This window comes from Lygodium microphyllum, chromosome 16, assembly GCF_053477565.2.
Source record: "Lygodium microphyllum isolate KBCC chromosome 16, Lygodium_microphyllum_v1.1.10, whole genome shotgun sequence".
NCBI classification, from domain to species: Eukaryota; Viridiplantae; Streptophyta; class Polypodiopsida; order Schizaeales; family Lygodiaceae; genus Lygodium; species Lygodium microphyllum.
The window spans coordinates 63,305,738-63,322,387 of record NC_141150.1 but is presented as its reverse complement, the minus strand read 5'-3'; positions in this window follow the sequence as shown (position 1 = coordinate 63,322,387).

Genomic DNA, 16,650 nt, shown 5'->3' with positions numbered 1-16,650 from the left:
GGATTCTTAGGCCATGTGGGTTACTACAGAAGATTCATAGCTCATTTTGCAACAAAGGCAACCTCCTTGCACAAGATTTTGAGGAAAGATGCAGAGTTTACTTGGACGGAAGAATGTGACAAAGCCTTCCACACTCTGAAGCAGTGTCTGATCGAGGCACCCATTCTTCAACCTCCTGATTGGACAAAAGAGTTCCATGTACATACTGATGCATCTGTTGAGGGCTTAGGCGCATTTCTATGCCAGAAGGGTTCCTCGAAGCTGGATCAACCGATCTATTATGCAAGCCGAAAAGTCACTGATAGGGAACGGAACTATACAGTGACAGAGCTGGAGTGCTTGGCAATGGTGTTTGCCCTAGAGAAGTTTCGCCATTGCCTCCTGTCCACCCACTTTAAATTTTATGTGGATCATGAGGCCATGTCCTTCCTGATGAACAAAGCAGATGTGAAAGGACGAATGATGAGATGGCTCCTTCTATTCCAGGAGTTTGACTTTGAGGTGATTACTAAGCCTGGTCGTTCCCATGTTCTAGCTGATCATCTGTCGCGTATCCCACAAACTGCAGACGAGGAGCAGGATGATCCAAACCTCCCTGATGCTTTCCTATTCTTGGTAGAAACTGTAACTCCCTGGTATGCAGACATTGCCAATCTGCTGGCAACCCAACAGTACCCTCCTGGCATTTCTAGTCGGGAGAGGAAGAAGCTTATGCTAGAATCAGCCCCCTACACCTTGCTAGGTGGTGCACTGTACAAGAAAGGCAAAGATGAAGTGCTCCGAAGATGTGTTGCAAGAGATGAGATTGGGATTGTTCTGAAGGCTTGCCATGACGAGCCATGTGGAGATCACTTTGTAGGAGAAGCCACAGCCAGGAAGGCTCTGCTAGCAGGTTACTGGTGGCCTACCATTCATAAGGATTCCTATGATTACTGTAAAAGATGTGATGCTTGTCAGAGAATGGGGAAACCCACGAAGACAAGTGCCATGCCACTGCAACCTATCCTTCCTTTAAAGCCGTTTGAGAAGTGGGGCATCGACTTCGTAGGCCCAATCGATCCTCCCACCAGAAGGAAACAGAACCGATACATCCTCGTATGCACGGATTATGTCACAAAGTGGTGTGAAGCTAAAGTCCTAAAGCGAGACGATGGTAACAGTGTGGCCCTGTTCATGTACGATAATATCATCACCCGTTTTGGCAGTCCCTTAGAGTTGGTAAGTGACCGAAACACTCATTTCCTTAACAAAGTCATAGAAGAGTTGACAGAGTTGTATAAGAGCCGCCATTGCAAGTCTACTCCTTATTACCCCAGAGCCAACAGCCAAGTCGAAGTCACGAATCACATCCTCTGCTCGATTCTAACAAGAACAATTGCCGCACATCGTCGTGATTGGGATGATCGACTTACAGAGGCCCTCTGGGCGTACAGAACCTCTCATAAAGCCGCAACAGGACAAACACCCTTCCAGCTGGTGTATAGTACAGAAGCTGTTTTCCCTGTTGAACTGGAATTACCCTCTTTGAGAGTGGCCATCAAAGAGCGTTTGGGGGACGATGATTCACTACAACGCCGTCTCCTGCACCTGGAATGTTTGGACGAAATTCGTAGGATGGCTCTGCAGTGCATGGAAGCCACGCAAGCTCGACGTAAGGCTTACCATGACAGCTTCATCAAGCACAAGGAGTTCAAAGAAGGTGATTTGGTCCTAGCCTATGATTCACGATTTGGCAAGTTTCCTGGCAAGCTTCAACAGCGGTGGATGGGCCCATATAAGGTAGTTTCCGTCAACCCTAATGGCTCTGTCCAAGTGCAGACCATTGATGCCTCTGATGATCACTTTCTGATCAATGGATATCGCCTGAAGAAGTACTTCCCTCCTTGGGGATCTTGACAATTACGGTCACTTGATCTTTTCCCTCGTTGGCATGGCACTGTACTTCTTATGCTGCTACTTCTGATAGCTGTTCTTCAGTCACTCTTGATGAGATGGACGCAACCCTCTGTCCCCTCCACCCTACCTTCTAGCCTTGATCTCTTATCCTCTATTTTCTGTTGAGATATCGAGCTCCACTCGTGATATGCCAGGGTGACCGTTGTGCATTTATGTCACCGACGTGTTAGTTGCAGATGCGGTTGGTACACCGCCCATGAATAATAGCTACATGATAGCTATCCTTATCTACTCTAGTTCGTGGCTTGGTTAGTATGCCACCTTAGTTAGTTGAGTTTGGTTTGAGACCCATATATAGGGTTCTTCTATTTCTTTGTATTAGAGCTTTTTTGGCTTACACAATTAAGAAGAGGAAAACTGTTTTCAGCCTCCACCCTTGTGTGTCTTCCCCCATTGTGCAAGCAAGAAAGCTACAAGTGAGACTCCTTCCTTCTCTCCCACAATCTTGACATGGTATCAGAGCCTTGTTCGTGGTAAGGAGCTCAAGAAAGCAAGCCAAGCTCGCGGTGTTCTGGTAAGAGGAGCAGTGTTGCTTTCATTTTCTGTTTTGGGAGCAGATCTCTGCAGGTAGCACAGTCGGAAATTGCAGGAGTGCATTGTCTCAGGTTGAGACGCCCTTCGCGTTGAAGCAAGAGGGCAGTATATGCTGCGGGTGGGAGCTTTAGCTCTCGGCGACCCTGTTTTTTTTATTTGAGGCCATTTCGGGGCCTGTTTTGAAGGCAGAAGTTTTCTGCACGCACTCAGGAAAAGGCCCTGTTTTATGCTGTGCGACCACTGTTCTAAAGGTCGGTGAAAAGTTACCACAGAGATTGCATCGTATGCTTGTGTGCAGAGACATTGGGAGTTACAGAATCATCCCTGTTGCCTGTTGATGCAAAATCGTCACTAGGAAGTGACTGTGTGGTCAAATACCACTTTCGCCAGTTTTGCAGATTTGCCCTTGTGAGGGTGAAGCTGTGTTTTTTGCAGTGACAGAATTTTTTGCAGTATTCTGTAATGGCGTCTGATTCTCTTTCACAGATTGTAACTGAAAAGCTTGACAAGAACAACTTCCAAGCATGGAAGTTTAGAATGACGAATTTCCTTATGGGAAAAGGATATTGGGAATTTGTTGCAGGAAATGAAGAAGAACCAGTTCTTCCTGATGTTCCCAATCAACAGCAAATGCAGGCATTCAAAGCATGGCATGAGAGAGCCAGGAAAGTTATGTACTGGCTGTCTATCAGTATTTCAGACTCTATGATTGTGCATGTTCAGGATGCAAGTACGCCAAAGGAGGCATGGGATACTTTGTCAAAAATGTATAGCACAAATACGCAAGCCAGGAAAATGCAGCTCAAGCAAGAGTTGCATAATGTGCAAAGAGAAAATATGAGCATCAATGACTACCACATGAAGGTGAAGAAGATTGCAGATGCACTTGCTTCCATTGGATCGCCAGTGGAAGATGATGATTTAGTTTCTGTGACCTTGAATGGTCTAGGAAAGGATTATGCACAGTTTCGGACATCCATTTCAGTTCGTGAACGATTTCCTGATTTTGAGGAGTTGATTGCTCTTCTAATTTCTGAGGAGCAGAGAAATGGTGGTGCATCTTCTTCAGGAGGAACTTCAAAGGAAGCTGTCTTCTACTCAAATGCTGGAAGAGGTAGAGGCAGAGGTAGAGGAGGCCGATTTGGAGGCCGTGGTAGAAATCAGAATATGCAGCAAACTCAAGAAAACCAGTCCTATGGAGGAGGACGTGGTAACTCTATAGGCAGGGGGAGCCAAAGAGGTCGTGGTGGATGGCAAAGAGGCCAAAATGCAAACAGTAATGTTGAATGCTACTATTGTGGTAAAATGGGACATATGGCTAAAGACTGCTACAAAAAGCAGAATGACATCATGAATGGAAAACTGCAACAAGGAAATTATGCATCTTCTAGTAGACAGGGTGATGACAGAAATGAGCATTTGTTCATGGTGCAGCACATGAACAATTCTATGACAAGTGCAGAAGAAAGCAACGATGTATGGTATGTTGACTCAGGTGCGTCAAATCACATGACAGGTCATGCAGAATGGATGGAGGATGCAAGGAAAATGGAAAAACCAGGATTTGTGGAGACTGGTGATGATACTGCACATCCGATTGTGCAGATTGGAAAAATTCCTTTGTCTATGCAGGATGGGAAAAAGAAATACCTGTCCGATGTATTTCATGTCCCGAATATCACCAAGAATCTGGTTTCTGTTGGTCAAATGGTTGAGCAGGGCTTGCAGGTCAGATTTAATCCTCATGGATGCTTTGTTGAGGATATGAAAAATAAAGGTCACTTGATAGCAAAAGGAAAGAAGAAGGGCAGAATGTTTACGTTGGATGCAGACATGTCTGAATTGAGTGCAGCAATGTTTGCACATGGGACCGGTGTAGTTGCAGATATTGATATCTGGCATAAACGCATTGGTCATGTTAATGTACAGCGACTTAAATCAATGCAGGCCCAAAATATTGTTGTTGGATTGCCTAAATTCAAGGTTGCAGAAATGCATAAGGTATGTGAAGCCTGTCAGTTTGGAAAATAGGCAAGGAAACCATTTCCTAGACATGTTCAAGAGAGTAAGAAGCCATTGGAATTAATCCACTCTGATGTGTGGACTACTAAAGCTGCATCTCTTGGAGGCTGTCATTATTTTGTCAGTTTTATTGATGACTATAGCAGAAAAGTTTGGGTGTATTTTATGAAAAAGAAAAGTGAAGTTTTTGGTCATTTCAAAACTCTTAAAGCTATGGTTGAAAAAGAAACAGGTCTGCAAGTAAAATGCCTAAGGTCAGATGGAGGGGGAGAGTACCTCTCAAATGAGTTTGCAAGGTTCCTGCAGGAGCATGGCATAAAGCAGCAATATTCATGCAGTCATACCCCACAGCAAAATGGAATTGCAGAAAGAAAAAACAGACATATTGGAGAGGTGTCTCGTGCCATGCTCAATGAAAAAGACCTGCCAGATTTTTATTGGGCTGAAGCAGTTGCTACAGCAGTCTACATAATGAACAGGACTCCCACTGGAGCAATACATGGAATGACTCCAGAGGAGAGGTATACTGGTAGGAAACCAGATATTTCTCATTTGAAAATTTTTGGTTGCATTGCCTATGTACATGTGCCAAATGAGTTGAGATCCAAGTTGGATCCAAAAGCTGAGAAGTGCATCTTTATTGGTTACTCTCTGCAGCAAAAAGGGTATAGATGCTATAACCCTTCTACTCGTAAGTTTACAGTGAGCAGAGATGTTGTTTTTGATGAGATGAGTAGCTGGTATAAACCAGTAAATGTGATTGATGATGTAGATGCACAAAATGGTAATGCTGCACAGAATTCACAGCAGCAGTCACAAAATATTAGTGGACCTGGAGCGTCCTCTAGCAATGGTTCACATTCTTCGCCATGGACAGGCAGATTGAGATCAGGAGAATCTTCTCAAAGTAATGCACATAGTGGTATGCAGGTATCACGAAAAGGAAAAGAGAAGGTTGATCAGCCCATGTTTGATGTGAATGCAGGTCACTCTTATGTGGATGGTGAATCCAGTGGCTCAGAACAGAGCATTGATGATGAGTTGGGTATTCCTTCTATTGTTACACCTGGAGTAAGGAAGACCAGGGATGTTTTGAGAGCACCTGGGAGTGAACCCACTTTGCGCAGGTCTACCAGAGTTAGGTATCCTGTGGATAGGCTGAAATATGATGGATTTACAGCCATTCACTATGCATATATAGTCAAGGTGATACAGGAACCAGAACCCACTTCTTTTGAGCAAGCCATGGAAAAGAAAAATGGGAGAAAGCCATGGATGAAGAAATGGATGCCTTGGAAGCAAATGCTACATGGGAATTGGTTCCTTTGCCTAAAGGTAAAAATGCAATTGGCTGTAAGTGGGTTTATAAGGTGAAGCACAATGCAGACGGTTCTGTGAACAGATACAAGGCAAGATTAGTAGTCAAGGGGTATGCACAAACATATGGCATTGACTATGAAGAAACATTCAGTCCGGTTGCAAGGATGGCAACCGTAAGAGCAGTCATTGCTATGGCTGCATCAAAGGGATGGTCTTTACATCAGATGGATGTAAAGAATGCCTTCTTGCATGGTGATTTGCAAGAAGAGGTCTATATGGAGCAGCCACCAGGTTATGTGCATGATGTTCATCCTCAGTTTGTTTGCAGGTTGAAGAAAGCCTTGTATGGCTTGAAGTAAGCACCTAGAGCATGGTCTGACAAGATAGGACAATATCTTGTCACTATTGGATTTCAGATTTCCAAGGCAGATTTCTCACTTTATGTGAGAAAAACAGAGAAAGGTATTATGCTACTTGTCATTTATGTTGATGATTTGATTATGACAGGTGACAGTGATGAAGATATCCTTCATGTGAAAATGCTATTGAAGCAGAAGTTTGAGATGAAGGATTTGGGAGAGCTGCGTTATTTCTTGGGCATTGAGGTGATTAGATCACCAAGTGGGATACAGCTCTTGCAGAGGCAGTATGGATTGGACATGCTGTCCAAATATGGGATGACAGGCTGTAAGCCTATTTCAGTTCCTTTGGAGCAGAATGTGAAGCTGAGCGCAGATGCAGGTGAGCTTCTGGAAGACCCTACTATGTACAGACGCATAGTAGGAAGCTTGATTTATATGACTATTACCAGGCCAGATTTGAGCTATGCTGTTGGATTGGTAAGTCAGTTTATGCAGGCTCCAAGGAAATCGCATTTGGATGCGGCTAGACGCATACTCAGGTATGTAAAGTCCACATTGCAGTATGGACTATTTTATGAGACTAGGGTTCAGATACAGTTGCATGGATACACTGATGCTGACTGGGCTGGTAGTATTTTTGATAGACGATCTACCAGTGGATATGTGTTCTCTTTTGGGAGTGCTGCAGTCACTTGGAGCAGCAAGAAACAGCCTACAGTTGCCTTGTCGAGCACAGAGGCTGAGTACAGGGGTGCAGCAATGGCTGCATGTGAGGTAGCTTGGTTGCATAAGCTACTTTATGATATGCATCAGCCTACAGATGGGCCAGTTGTCATTTATTGTGACAACATGAGTAGTATACACTTGGCAAATAACCCAGTCTATCATGCTAGAACAAAGCACATTGAGGTGCATTATCACTATGTGCGGGAGAGGGTTTTACTAGGTCTTATTGATCTAGTTTATGTCAGCACAGAGGATCAAGTAGCTGACATATTTACGAAGGCATTGGGCGCAGAGAAGCTGCGCAAGTTCAGAGACCTGCTTGGTGTGCAGGAATTGGGATTGAGCTCGAGGGGGAGTGTTGAGATATCGAGCTCCACTCGTGATATGCCAGGGTGACAGTTGTGCATTTATGTCACCGACGTGTTAGTTGCAGATGCGGTTGGTACACCGCCCATGAATAATAGCTACATGATAGCTATCCTTATCTACTCTAGTTCGTGGCTTGGTTAGTATGCCACCTTAGTTAGTTGAGTTTGGTTTGAGACCCATATATAGGGTTTTTCTATTTCTTTGTATTAGAGCTTTTTTGGCTTACACAATTAAGAAGAGGAAAACTGTTTTCAGCCTCCACCCTTGTGTGTCTTCCCCCATTGTGCAAGCAAGAAAGCTACAAGTGAGACTCCTTCCTTCTCTCCCACAATCTTGACATTTTCCACCAGCGACAGGGCGAGGTTGGTTCTGACAAATGGTCTTTCTACCATTCCCTTGTTTAATTCGAAGAGAAGAAAAAAAAAAGAAAAAAAAAAGAAAAAGAAAAAATATACATATCGGTCATGGGAGAAAAGGACTTAGGTCCTTGTCATGCCGACCTATTCTTCGAGAAAAGGTGGAAATTCCCTTGGGAATAGAGGAAAACAAACAAAAAAAAAAATTAAAAAAAAGAAAAAAAAGGGAAAAAAATAAGAAAAACAAATCTGTTATGAGAGAAAAGGAAGTAATTCCCTGTCATAGTAGGCCTCGTTCCAAGAAAATGTGGCACACACCCTTGGGCGAGAACCTGGCTGTGGAAAAGGTGGTAACACCCAGCAGTCCAGAAAGTGGATTCATCACTTGAAATTTCCAGGATCCAATTCCAAAGCTGCCTCCCTTGGTACGCTGTGTCCTGGGTCTCTCTGCAGAGTGTCTAACTGTCCTCTAGCAGACGCCATGTTCTATCCAACTCAACGTTCGATTTGATGGCTACCTCCCTGGGTATGCCTCTTCAACAACTGACGACGCGATCTTCATCGACAAACAATTGAGTGATGTGAGCTTTCATCCTAACCGGATGGGGACGTGAGTATGGGTTGCCCTCTGTATCGATCAACAGAGAGTGAGACAGAGGGTGGGCCGAGTGACCGGTCTTTTTCCTTTCAAATCAAATGAGAGGTGAGAAGTGTGAATGAAGTGTTGCACGCACGGGATGGGCCTCTCAATGCACAAAGCATAATTTGTTTCTGTGCACTGCACCATAAGGCTCCTTGGCCTTCCTTCTTGCACCGTATGCTGGCACAGGGCGGGATGCACAGTTGCACCATCAAATGCGCACAAGGCATACAACCTTTGCACAAGTGACCGTGAGGATTACATCAATGGGTTTCAGGAAAAGGCTACCCTCCTGTATCTATCAACAGAGTGTGAGACAGAGGGTGGGCTGAGTGTGACTGGAGTTTCTTCAATCAATTACCGAGAGGTGAGATTGAGGGACGTTACGACACTTGGAGTCAGGTATGTTCCCGTTTCCCTATACACCCGCGGGATGGGTCTTTACCGTCATCACAAGACACATCCCCCTGTTCTTTACACTCCACTGTAAGGCTCCCTTGCTTTCCTCCTTGCACTTATGCCAGACGGGTTGGACGCACTAATGCACCATCAACTGTGTACCTTGGCATACTCCTTCTGCACCATTCCCCTGTTGATTCCTCTACCGGGTATGCGATATGGATTTTAATCATTTTTCCTCGAGTGATATTAGTTATGGGGCGAGTGACAGTTCTTTCATTTCATTTGAGTGACTGTGAGTTGAGTGTAGTATCCCTCATCATCGACGAATTTCCTGCGATTCTTTCCATCAGCTACCTCCTTGGCTGCTGCCACATGGTCCCTGCCATGACGGACGTGTGCCGAGAAGATGCCTTGGTACCTTCAGCAGCCGACAACAACACAGGACGTGCCATCGACACTCAACCTTGCTTCTTGACAAAATGGGCCATGTTTTTCTAACCCTACAACTTCTAATTCTCAGTGACGTTCATGTTTTAACTGTGGGGACGTTAGTGGATGGTCTGTGGCGTGGTCCTAGGTCCCTATTGTTCGGTTAACCCTATCCATTAAGGTCTTAAGTGTGGGGACGCGTCCCTGCGCGTCTACATTGCATACCCTTCTGCATATGCCTCAACCTGCTCATGCATGTATGCCATGACTTGCTGTTACCCTGATGGGGTCCCTTCCCACCCATTCGTTCATTTTCCACCCACCCTTGGGACTGTTCCCTTGCAGTTTTCCTTCATTCCCTGCTTTTGAGGTCCTGCTATGAGATTGCATCCTACATTCACCGAAGTCCAAATCGAGACTTATAGCCCTGTTCCTCCCTTTGAACTGACCATTTTTCCTTTTTACCTACCCTTGTTCCGGTGCACGATTTTTGAGTTATTAATTTTTGAAGCATTTTGCGTAAATTAGCTGATTTTCCATGTGAACGTGCTTTTCTTGCTTTGGAACCGTGATCTGACGCCATAGCCCTGCCAATCACTTTTCCCCTGACATTTTTCCTTTTTACTCCACGTCATTCCGCTACACGGTTTGTCCAATATTAATTTTTCGGTTTTTTAAGACTTTTTCGTGCGTCTTTTTGACATTTTTCCATGTGAACCTGCCCTGTTTGCATCAGAATTCCAATTTGATTTGACAACCGTGTCCTCCGTGTCTTCCCCCACCTTTTTCCTTTTTCGTTCCCCCTCTTTCACCTTCTGAATTTTTTATTATTAATTTTTCAATGAGTTTTTGGGTGTATTTTTGGTATTTTTTGCATGTGAACCCCTCCTATTTCCACCGGAACTGCAGTTTGACATGATAACCTTGTGCCACTCCTTTCTGCGGACATTTTTCCTTCTTACTGCATTGTCATTCCGGCGCACAGTTCATCCCGTATTAATTTCCGATCCCATTTTCGGGTTTGTTTTTTGGGTTTTTCCCACGTGAACGCATCTTATTTCAGTCGGAACTATGTTTTGATGTGATTGGATTGTCGGGCACGTCTTTCTGCACAGTTTTCCTTTTTTCTGCCCCTCATTCCGATGCACGGATCTTCCGATATTAATTTTTAATTGTGTTTTTTGGACCCGTTTTTTGTGTTTTTTTGCACGTGACCGCCCTTTACCCCTCCCGGAACCTCTGTTGCATATTTTTCTTGTCTTCCTCCTGTCGTCTTGTCCATTTTTATTTTTACGTCATTTCGTTTTGACGTCCGGATTGGGAGTTATTAATTTTTCTTTATTTTTATGAGTTTTTACGCGCTCCGTCCTGCGCGTGAACGCGTCGGTTTTCGATTTTACGCGTCTTAACATGCCCCAGTTGCATCCTCGTGTCTCGTCCCCGTATCCGGGCGCCCTTTCACTTCCGTCACGGCAAATTTTTTTACCCCGCCCCGCGCACGCGCGCGGGACGGGGGGAGTACGCCTCTCTTGCCTGGGCACCCCGCCCATTTTTCCCCTTTTGGGTCCCTGCCCATCTTCCTCCCCTACCCCCCTTCCCACCCCTTGGGCACCCTGCCCATGGACCCCACCCATCCCCCCAACGGACACCCACAACCACCCTCCCCTTCTTTCTCTCTCTCTCTCTTCTTCTTCCTCTCCCCTCTTTCTCTCTCCTACCCCTCTTTCTCTCTCCCCGACCCTCCCCCCAATCTCCCCCACCTGCTACCCCTCTTTCTCCCTCCCTTCTTCCTCCATCCCCTCCCTTCTTCCTTCCCTCCTCTGCCTCCTCCCTCTACCTCCCTTCTTCCTCCATCCCCTCCCTTCTTCCTTCCCTCCTCTGCCTCCTCCCTCCACGCTCCGCTTCTGCCCTCCTCCTGCCTCCCCCCGCCTTCTCTTCCTGCCTCCTCCTCCCTTTCCACTCCCGCCTCCTTCGCCCTTCCACCCTCCCTTCTTCCTCCTCCTGCCTCCCCCCGCCTCCTGCTGTCGTGCTTCTTCCCCCCACGTGCCGCCTTCTCGACTTCCGCCCCGCCCTGGTCCGGCCCGCCGCCATCTGGCTTCGCAGTCGCCACCGGAAGTCGTCGTCGCCGCCGCCGCCACGTCACAGAAGCCGCCGAAGCTCCTCGCCGCCGCCGCCGGAGGACGTCTCTGCCGCGCCCTGGTTGTTGCCGCCGCCAGGCCCTCTCTCCACCTCCTCCTCCTCCTCCTCCTCCTCCTCCTTCCCCACCACCTCCCTCTACGCCTTCCCCCCCTCTCCCTCCTCCTCCTAACTAACCCTTAGGTTAGTTCAACTAACTTGACTTCAGATTAATTAGCCTAATTAGTAACACTAACTTTAATTAAGTTAGCTTAACCCTAATTAGCTTCAACTAACCCTAGTTAGGTTAGTTAACCCTTAACCTACCCAACTAACCCTAGTTAGGTTAGTTAACCCTTACCCTAGTCAACTAACCCTAGTTTGGTTAGACTAACCCTAACTTACTTAACTAATCCCACCCCCTAGTTAGTTAACCCTAACTTAGTCATCTAACCCTAGCTTAGTTACACTAACCTCATTTAGGTTAGTATCCACTGACTTGCCTTCACTGACTTATCTGACTTAACCCAGATTAACTTAGTTCCATTTGATTAACTTGACTTGACTTAATCTGATTTACATGATTTACACAGACTTACCTGACTTAGCTGACTTAATTTGACCCTACTTACCAAACTAAGCTGATTTTCCTGATTTAACTGATTTAATTAATTTATAAATTAATTTCCACCTCATAAAATTTCAGAAAAATTTCTAACAATTCCCTTCGCTTTTTGCCAATTTTTGGAAATTTGTCAGCTGGAAATTTCCACCCCCAAAATTTCTGCAAATTCAATATTTTCCAATTTATCCTAAAAATTACCAACAAATGAAAACAATTCATTTAAAATTAGTAAAAAATACCCAAAAAAATTTCTAAAAAATTCCCCTCACCCCCCTTGATCTTTTTTCCCCCCCTTCATTTTTCACTTTAACATATTTTCCTACATGGAACCCCTATTTTTTTTATACAAAAAAAAAACCAACAAACCAAAATTAGCCATAAAAATCCCCATCTTATTTTCATGCCCTCAATTGTGGATATTTCCTCCATGGCTGAATTTTCCCTTTTTTCCTTCATCACATATTCATGTGCTATATATCTTGATTTCATTATTATTCTTATTATTATTCAAAAAAACAAACAAAACAAAACCAAACAAAAAAAAACAACCTTACAAACAAAAACCAACCATAAATAATCACAAATTAAAAATAAATAAATAAATAAAACCAAATCAGCGAAACCACACTATAAACCCACCACAACCACACCTAAAATATAACCCCACTCCCATCCACAATAACAACTTAAAAATTCATTCCAAATCAACAATCCCACTAAGGTGTTGTCTTTGTTGTTTCGTCAGTGGTCTTTACTTTTCTTTTACTGGATTCACTCCTTTTGGGGGACTCTTCCGTGCGCATTTAGGCATTACATACACACCCCTTCCAGGTATTTATTTTATGTGCTTTATTTATTTTTATTTCCCCCTTAATCACAAATTAATTGTTAAAATGACCAATTTATTCACCCACAGTTTCCACGCGCATTCGTGCTAAACACACCGTATTTTTTTTAATTAAAATAAACTCGCCGTTCACTTAGCACGCGCTACGTGCGCTACAGAGGCACTTTAATTTTTAATTAAAATGAACCAGCCGTCACAAGAGCACGCGCTGGCAAAAAAGCGCTCCACATCACTTTAATTTGTAATCAATGAACTTGCATTTAGAGACCCAGTCTGGGTATCGCAGTCCGGGATTCGAATTAAAGCACCGTTTTCACCTAATAATTGGTAATTAAATTTATAAGAAGGAACCGCCGTTTTCTTGCTAAGGTTTATCACTTAATAAAAATTCACCCATTCTTAATAATTTCTTAAAATAAACCCTTCATTAAATTAATCCCCCCTCACTGCATTTAATTCCCCTTTTTAACGAACCGTTCCATGGGATGGGTATGCGCAGTCATTAGAGTTATTTCCATAGTCAAACACTGGTTTATCAACGATGTAGTCTTGATATGTGTCGGATGTGGTGATGTTTTGGTTTACTGTCTTTGATACGGTCAAGGGTACGGTGTGTAGTTTTTTTTCTTTTATTGCTTGATACGGGGTTCTGGGTGTTTGTTTGATGCATAGCATGAAGCTTTCGGTCGCATATGTCTCAAGGTCATGTCGAATTTTTTCTAGGCTGTGGTTTGCTTGGGGTTAGTTGGTCGAGTCACGTTTTATTGTTTTGGTTGTTCTCTTATCCTTGGATTTTTGTCTGTTGCTTTGCAGGCATTTTCCTTGATTGTCTGTGTTTGTGGTGTGTGTGTCACCATTTGAATGGCGCCTTCTCACGCTCCTCCCCCTATCCAGTATGTCCCACTAGTTAGTAGGGATTACTCTTCCCTACTTACTTTTGAGCCTCTCACGAAGGCAGGACTCGCTGCTTTTGTGGCTACTTCCTTTCCATTGCTTCTAGAGGATCTGTCGTTATGTGATGAGTTTCTGGCCTCCTACAGCAAGAAGACAGGACTAGTCCAGGGAATTTCTATGACTTTGACACCTTGAGGCTTAGGGAAGGCTCTGTCTCTACCCTCCAAAGGTGAACCTTTTGTTACCACTCGTCAGCTTTTCTCTAATGAAGAGATTTTGAAGCTGTTGCAAAAGCAGACAAGGGAAATGCTGGATGTTAAGAAGGTGATCAACTCTTCAGGAGTTTCCTTTTCTATGATCACTGATCCCGTATGGAAGATGGTCTGTCAGTTTCTCAGGACAGGTTTATGCTTGCCAAAACGCCATCCTAGTACTTGTCCAAAGAGCTTTTTACAGCTTCCAGGATGGTGTTGAAAGGAGTTGCTATTGATTGGAGCACTTAACTCCTCACTAAAATGGATCAACATTTCGTCAAAGTCACCAGGGGTAATGTTACCAATGTCACATATGGATCATACTTGTTTGCCTTCTTGACCTATTCAGGTTTACAGAAGACTGTGCCTCCACCTCCTCCAACAGATCCAGTACCTCCTCCTCCACCTTCACATGAGTCCGCACCTATTGACATAGAGGATGATGATTCTCCGCCTCCCCTGGTCATACAGCGCAAACGCTTGAAGCGGGTAGCGGATAAAGCTCCTTCCGTACTTCCTTCAGTGCCCATTCCTGCTACCTCTAGCAGTGATCTCCTTGGGTATCTCACTTGTAATAACCTGTTCCGAGCACATCGAGAAGGTTCATTGGACATATCAGTTCCCTCACTGAACACTCTAGTCTCAGGAGATGCAATTCCCTTCCTCTGTAAATATATTCAAAGTTCCATTGAGTTGTCAGTGACAGCCTGTGTTCAACAGCTGTACGCGTCCTTTTATGAAGAGCTCATGCAGTCTAAGGACAAGTTGCATCAGGCAACATCCGAGTTAGCTTCTGCTAAGGATACCCTAGCGGATTTGTTTAAGTAGATGGAACAACAAACCCAACTGGTTGCCACCCAAAGCGATGAGATCTCTTCTTTGAAGCTCCAGTTACTAGAGGCTCAATCCCAGGTTACTAGCCTTCCAGTTCATGATGTTTATCAGTGGAGATATGTGATTATGTGATGTTCTGATAGGTTCTGATTGGTTCTATATACCTTCTGTTTTGTTCTGTTTTGGTCTGTTTTGTTCTGATTGTCTTCTGTAAGGAGGGATGGATTATTGATTGATGAAGATTGAGATCTTGTGAAAGTTCATTGAATGGTTTGTGAGAGTTTGGAATGGTTTGAGTATGAGTTATGTGGTTTTGATGACCTTCTGTAACCTTCTGTAGGTCTTCTGTAGAGCCTCTGTTTCTGTCCTGTTCTGTTCTGTACTGTAGCTGTTCTGGTACTGTTCTGTGACTGTTCTGTATGCTTCTGTATGTGTTCTGATGGATGAGAGTGTAGCTTGGGAAAGATTTCTAGCCTTGAAAAGAGGTGAATACAAGTGCAAAAGAGCTAAAAGAAGTGAAAGAAGTAGCTGTTGAAGACTCAAGTGAAGACTAGAGTGAAGTGACAGTAGTGAGCTATGAAAGGACACTGTAGTGGCTCTGGTGACCCTTCATATCAGACATACCTCTTGGGAGGGGTATCCACGACCTAAGAGGGATTATTGAGAGTGATTTTGAGAGATTATAGTGAGGATATGATGTATTATTGATGGAGAGAGAGAGAGAGAGAGTCAGAGATAGCCAATTCTATTGAAACAGAGTGATTGTATATGAGAGATTGAGAGAGAAGACTATGAAGATATCGAAGATGAATACTATGTGATGTATTTCCATTCAAAGATGGTGTATTCCTTTGCTTTCTTTGTTCTATTGATGGATTTTGTGAAGATATTGAAGAATATGGTTGATTCTATCAAATCCGTGGGAGATCTACATGATGTTGTATGAAGATTTGTTGTGCCTGGTGTTCTTTTCTTCATTGTGATCATATAAAACATGATAAACAAGCTTGTTGATGTTACAAGATAGATTTTCTTGCAAGAGAATTCCCTTTTCCTTGGTGTTCCTCTTGGGGCTCCAGGAAGGTGTACTTTCTTGATAAAATCACTCAGATTTGTGAGCACTTGACAGGCTGAAAACTGTCATTCATAGTTTACAGGAAGCATTTATCTATCTTGGAAGATTGCATGTTTTTTTGTCGGCCTTGATGACATGTATGACATGGGATATGTCTGCTAAATTGGTTGTGGATTGGTATGAGCATTGGATGCTCTTGGAAACTAAAATTTGGATTAGAAAATAAATACTTTGACACTCTATTGGTTGGGCATGAACAGTGAATGCATTGTCTGACATTGCTCCTGAAGACATGACACTCATCGGTGTTGACAGGTTCATGTATTGGTTCCCATGTATGGTGGCATATGTCTGTGACATTTTGAAGAGTTTGGTGGACTAAAATACATTGTCATTGACTATCTTTGCTTTGCTGAAATTTACAGCAAGTGTACCTTGCTCCTGTACTTGTAGTACATGATGTATACAGTGTCAGACTAACATGTCTGGAACTACATATACAGAGATAAAACTCTGAACTGTTGTAAGTGTTCTTGGGGCATGTATCCTCTGTGTTGAGATCAAAGAAGAGCTGTTGGTTATTGTCATTTTTAGCCTATAGACTGCTTATCTATAGATGAATAGGTTTCCCAAATACATGCTGGTTTTGCATTGAATGGAGTCCATACATGTAGGCTACAATACCTAGGTGATTGTCAAGTGTCAGGAGGTGAATGTACCATTGTTTTCAGGCTGAAATACTGATTGTTTGAGCACAGGGGTTGCTGAAAACTGTCATAAACAATTGCAGGCTGAAACTGAATTGTTAAGAAGATTTTGACTTGCAGGTAGTCAGACAGAGCATACAACATGGCTAATGCAGAGAGGATTGACAACATAACCCAGATAGT